Source organism: Tasmannia lanceolata, unplaced genomic scaffold (assembly GCF_043159265.1).
Source record: "Tasmannia lanceolata isolate RefF3 unplaced genomic scaffold, GAP_Taslan_0.1 ptg000013l, whole genome shotgun sequence".
In the NCBI taxonomy this organism is placed as follows: domain Eukaryota; kingdom Viridiplantae; phylum Streptophyta; class Magnoliopsida; order Canellales; family Winteraceae; genus Tasmannia; species Tasmannia lanceolata.
The window spans coordinates 4,774,927-4,780,926 of record NW_027518690.1 but is presented as its reverse complement, the minus strand read 5'-3'; positions in this window follow the sequence as shown (position 1 = coordinate 4,780,926).

Genomic DNA, 6,000 nt, shown 5'->3' with positions numbered 1-6,000 from the left:
TTAGTCTTTTTACTAAGTAACTTTAGTCTTTTCACATGTATGGATATTCTGGTCTTTTTATGGTAAAAAATTCTAGCATGGGTATATTGGTCACATATGGATGGCATGACCAAATTTGAAAATTCACTCAAAAATGATGACTATTTGCAAATTTTCCAAGTAGAAGACTGTTTTTGCAAGTAAAGCATAGTAGAAGACTTCTTTTGGAAAAACCTCTTCTATTAAAAGCGTATCCATAAGGTAGATAGTAATTGTGAAGTCTTGTTCGGGAGTTTTTGACTAGGTGTGGATTCTTGCAAATAAAGCAAAGTGGAAGAGTTCATTTGCAAAAACCCCTTCTATTAAAAGCGTATGCATAAGGTAGATAGTAATTGTGAAGCCTTGTTCGGGATGTTTGGCAACCATGAATTTTTTTTTCCATGGAATATTAGCTTACCCAATGGTGACAGAAGGTGTAGGAGTGCAGCAACTTGGGCCGGGTCCCTTCCCAACCCGAGAGAGCATTCCTTCATCCCTTAAAGTTGCCACCTGCGGTTAAACACCATAACCGTCCTAACATTTTACGTTAAAAGGGGTCGATTTAAGATATATGGGGGTCGATTTACCACTCCCCATTCCTAATCGTGAAGAACCCCATATCTAATCTCAATATATCAAATAAAAACCCCTTTATGAACGAAAAAATCAATATAGGTATGAGAAAAAAGGAATAAAAGTTCGTAAATCCCTAATCTTGAATGAGACTATATCTAATCTCAATCAATCAAATAAAAATTTGAAATACAAGTGAGATTTCGGCAAGCTCCAATCGCAAGAAAAAGAAATTCTTCGAAAACAATATTTCCTTGAAAAACATATATTATTTCGTAAAAAGAGAAAATACAAAGATCATTACGAGCAGGAAAATTTTGATTTCTGAGAAAATGAGTCCATGAAAAATGAGGTGGCCATATGTTGAAAAACAACCTTCCAAAGAATTTTTTTTTTGGGTTTTTGCAAAAGCAGTCTTCTACTTTATTTTATTTGCAAAGAGAGACTTCTTGCTGGACAATTTGCAAATAGAGTTGAATTTTGCAAATCAGGTCATGTCATTGGTTTGTGATCAAAATGCAAATGCCCATAGTAGATTTCTTTACTCATAAAAAGACCAAAATGCCCTTGTATTAAAAGGACAAACTACCTTATAAAAAGACCAAAATTCCTTATGAAAAGACAAAAATTACAGGGCCTACTCTATACATGGGCTCGTGTGGTGATCGTGGGACCTACGCAATCATAGCATTCTTGGCCTATGCTATGCATAGGTGTAAAAAAAGTGAGCCCATCCAATCACAATATAATCTGTAAAATTGTGAACCCCAACCTATACATGGGCTCTACGCCATAAAAACATAAGTCAACTTGGTGAGTCCGACCTGATGTTATGGGTTTGAGCTGACTTGGTGTGATCAGCATGCCCTATCAAAACACATCCGTGAGCATCATGGGTATTTTTCAAAAGATAAATTTCATCTTTTCAGATGCAAAGACATTTTGGGCTTGCCCTCGTGGCCCCCCTATTTTGTAATGTTTTTGTTGGTTAATATATCTGGTCGGGGTCCTGGTCGGGGTCCTGCCTAACCCCAACTTACCTACTAAAAACAAAAAAAACAAAAGAAACAAAAAATTTGTAGCGTGGGTATTTTGGTCATAAACTGATGGCATGATTTGATTTGCAAAATCGGCCCAAAAGTGATTACTCTAATTGCAAATTGTGGAACTAGAAGACTCTTTTTGCAAATAAACCAAAGTAGAAGACTTCATTTGCAAAAACCCCTTCTTCTTTTTTAGAATTTTTCACCCGGATCACAAAAAGCCCCTACAAGCGTGTTTCACGTCATTCTTGCCAAAGTAAACAGACAGAAATGGATTAATGAGAATCTTCAGAAGCTACTCCAAGTCCTAAAGAATATCATTTTTCAGATGCAGAAAAGAGAAAAACAGGGAAATGGGCTTTATGGGTTAGGATTTTCTAGAGGCATTTTTTTTTTCCATTTTCGGCTTTTCTCATTGGCCACACCTTAAAAAGTGGAGAAGCCGAGAGTAGGAGGTATCCCAAGTAGGGGTCCAATTTGGGCCAGGTCGGGTTGAGGTTTTGCTAAAAAAAATGAATTAAAATCAACCCGAACCCGAACCCAACCCAATTTTATGGTAAAAGCTCAACCCGAATTCGTAAAAATCAACCCTCTGCTAACAATTCCTCAACCTACTCTTGACTTGGATACACGAAGACAATATGTGAAAGTGGGAACTTTCCACCAGTTGTCTATGATACTACCATCCATAGTGGGTGCCATGTATACCTTAGTGGTCTGAGAATTAGTCTAAACTGGATTATTTTTAATAACTTAGCTCTTTCTTCTACTTAGTCAAGTGGGCTACCTTGTAATAACTAAGCCCTCTCTTTCACCTACTTTCTTAGTAAATTAGGGTTATGAGTGTCAATGGATCCACTTCAAATCGAATCCAGGGAAAAAATAGTGTACATTGTTTCCTAGGTCCTAATAATATTGTACATAGTAAGCCTTAGGGTTGGGGACAAAAAAATGAAAGAAACAAGAGAAGGGAATAAAATGGTGCTTGTTGTTTTGAGTAGGGATGGCTTACGTCACTCGTGATGTTGTGGGGAGAACCCATTTGTTCTGTCCCTTGCCCGGTCTTACTCTCAGTCTTGTTAGCATTACTCTTTGGAAAATGCTAAATCCATACGCGGAGAAATTATATGGTGCCCGAGCGCGTGAAGTTCCAGCACCACCCTTGATATTTGATCCATCCAACAGCAGCCCACTGTTGGATCAAATATCAAGGGCGTCATGTAAAAACTCAGGGAAACAAATGTAAAAAAATATTATAAGAGTAATAATGCTCATGAGAAGTACGAGAAGGGGACCGAACAAATCAGTTTTCGCCACAACATCAAAGTGACGTAAGAGAGAGAGTACCACCATTTCGCTAGCAAACCGGTGCATCCTTTACTCTATAGCGGAAGAATCTATTAATCACATAAGCGGAAGAATCTATTAATCACATATTCATTCATTGCAAAGAGGCGTGTCGTATATGGTCACAGGTGTATGATTGGTTTGGCATCCAGCTCAATATTCCCTTTAGTGTCACTGTCTCATCGCCTGGGCTCGGCAAAACAGTGCCTTTTGGGCTACTCTACATCTCTAATTTTATGGAATTGGAAGACATTCATGATGGGTTTCATCCCAAAGGAAAAGATATCAGCTATTTGGAGACCCCCGCCACCTAATGTTTTAAAGCTCAATGTCGATGGCTGCTCTCTTGGTAACCCCGGCAAAACGGAAATCGGAGGGGGTTTTAGAGACAGCAACGGTACCATTATCTATGGTCTTCTCTGGACCAATTGGAATAACGGACTCTACCGAATCTCCCACCATCTATGTCTTCTCTGGGCCAATTGGAATAACGGACTCTACTGAAGCAGAGTTTCGTGCTCTTCACTTTGGCATGTGCTTATTTAGGGATCAAATGGAAGGCGAGCTAGAGGTGGGAGGGGATTTTTCAAATGTTATTTCTTGGTTTAAGGATCGAGTATTGGTCCATGGAGATTAGCTAAGTTTTTGGATGGGATTAGTTATATGTGTAACGAGAGCTTTCTCTCTTCTGTTCATATCCCTAGGAGTGCCAATGATCTAGCGGATCGGTTGACTAAATCGGTGGCTTTAAGGGATACGGTTTATTCAAGACCCTCTCTCCCCGTTGATGTCAATCTATAATATCTTTTTATACTCTAAATATAGTTATTTTTCATTAAAAAAAAAGAAAGGGAACTGATATATTCCCCCCTTTTGATTACTAGGGACACCCAGCAAAAGTGTACGTGGCAATCAACCCCATTTCATCCTTTTGACATGGAAGTACATCGGCCTCTCTGCAGTCATTGATACACTGCTGCTGTATGTCCCAAGTAATCACAAGGGGCGGATATATCACTTCCCAAAAGAAAAGAAAAGAAGACCGAGAAGGGGACGAACAAATCGGTTTTCACCACAGCACCAAATTGACATAAGAGTAAGACAGTGGTAGAAAAAAGTTAATTTTATGTCAAATTTTGGGGAGAAAAGTCTCTTCCCAGGTGCCATTATCAAAATGAGGTATTGAAATGTCTGTTTTCCCTCCTCAACTTGCTCCTTTACCTCTACCAAAGCTGCATCCTCCTTTTATCAAATCCAACTTGCTCGGCAATGGAATGGGCTCACCCATAAATCTGTTGGGTGTTTCTCTTTTATGATTCAGCAACCAAAGAAAAATAAGCAGAACATATATGGCTTTTGCACACACCAAAGAGGAAGAACAAAGAATATCTTCTCTTTTATTTCATCAATGTAATAAAGAAATGATGAAATTTTCATTAATGAAGCGATGAAGAAGAAAAAGTTTTTTTTATTTTGTCTCTTTTGCTTCTCACGTTTTTAAACTCATCAACTTCCAATAAATAAGGTGTTGTATGATAAAGGATATAAATTCAAATGGCTAAGAAATAGGAAAGCAATCTAATAAATAAATTATCCAAAGATAATAGTAAAAAACGAAAGTGATTAAAGAGAAAGAAGATAACCCAAAATATGGTTTGGATTATTTCCAACATGTCCCTTTAATTTAAACTAGCTTCAACGCTAAGGCCCTGTTCCTTTTAGATTGTGACAACCGATTGTGAGCCTCATACCAAGTATTTGACTCAAAATTAACATAATTTTGAATGAAATAATAGGTATGGGGCTCACAATCGGTTGTCACAATCTAAAACGAACATGGCCTAAGTAAACTACGTCGCTTCCAAAATTTCTCTTTTGGAAGTGAAGTGTTTTGGTAAACTTGTCTGCAATCTGATCTTCCGTGTTAGAATGCTCTAGTTTGATTTCTCCTTCTGCCACGAGTTCTCGAACAAAGTGATATTGGATCTTTGTGTATAGTCTACCCATGCAGTACTAGATTTTGTGTCATTGTAATAGTTGATTTATTATCACAATATATTGTTGTAGCTTCATCTTGCTTTTCTTTCAAATTGAATAGAATTCTTCTTACTCATTGACATGCTGCACTTGTCATTGCAATGTATTCCGCTTCCGTACTTGAAAGAGACACACTTTTATTTTCTGACATGCTGCACATGGATCCGGATCCGATGGGGAAGACTAGAGTCACCACCTAAGAAAAGACCTTCGACCTTGAATTGACCACTTCGCCAAAGACAAAGGTTCATAGCTTAGTTACCGAATAGGCACCATTTCCCCCTTGGAATCCCGGTCTCCAAATCCTATTTTGCCTAGTTATGAAGATTTAAACACTGATAACATGTAATTAAGTTTAAGAAACACATGAAATTTCAGTTTTCTGGATTTGTCAGAATTTGCGATAGTAACTTACGGAGTATTTCGTAACGTGAATAAGTTACGATCTGCTTCTTGCAATTCCCTCCATATTTAAATTTGAATTTCCTAGGACATTCCAGATCTTACTATCATAAATCTCAAGAGCAAATTGTAATATCTAAGATCCATAATACTAAATTTGGGAATTTGGGAAATTTCCTTGTGGGAGATGATTCCTCCCCCCACCCCAACGGATAATGCACCCCCTTTTAACGTGAATTGTGGGCAGACTTGAATGCCTTTTGATGTCAAATCACGTTAAAAGAGGGAGTGCATTATCCCCTTTTCTTATTTCTTTAATTTCTAATATTTATGGATGATTATCAGTGCTGATGCGGGTTTGAGAACATTGTTTTCAGTAAGTTTGTTGAAAAAAAAACCCTAATTCTAAGTAAATTTTGCTAAATCTTGATTTCTCTTCCGAGATCAATGATGGGAATTCCGTTAGCGAATTGGGATCACTGATGCATCATAGGCGGAAGTCTGTGCAATGCATCAAGGCATTATTTTGTTGGATCAAGGAAAGAGATTTCCAAAATGTCATCCTTTGGATGGAGTCTTA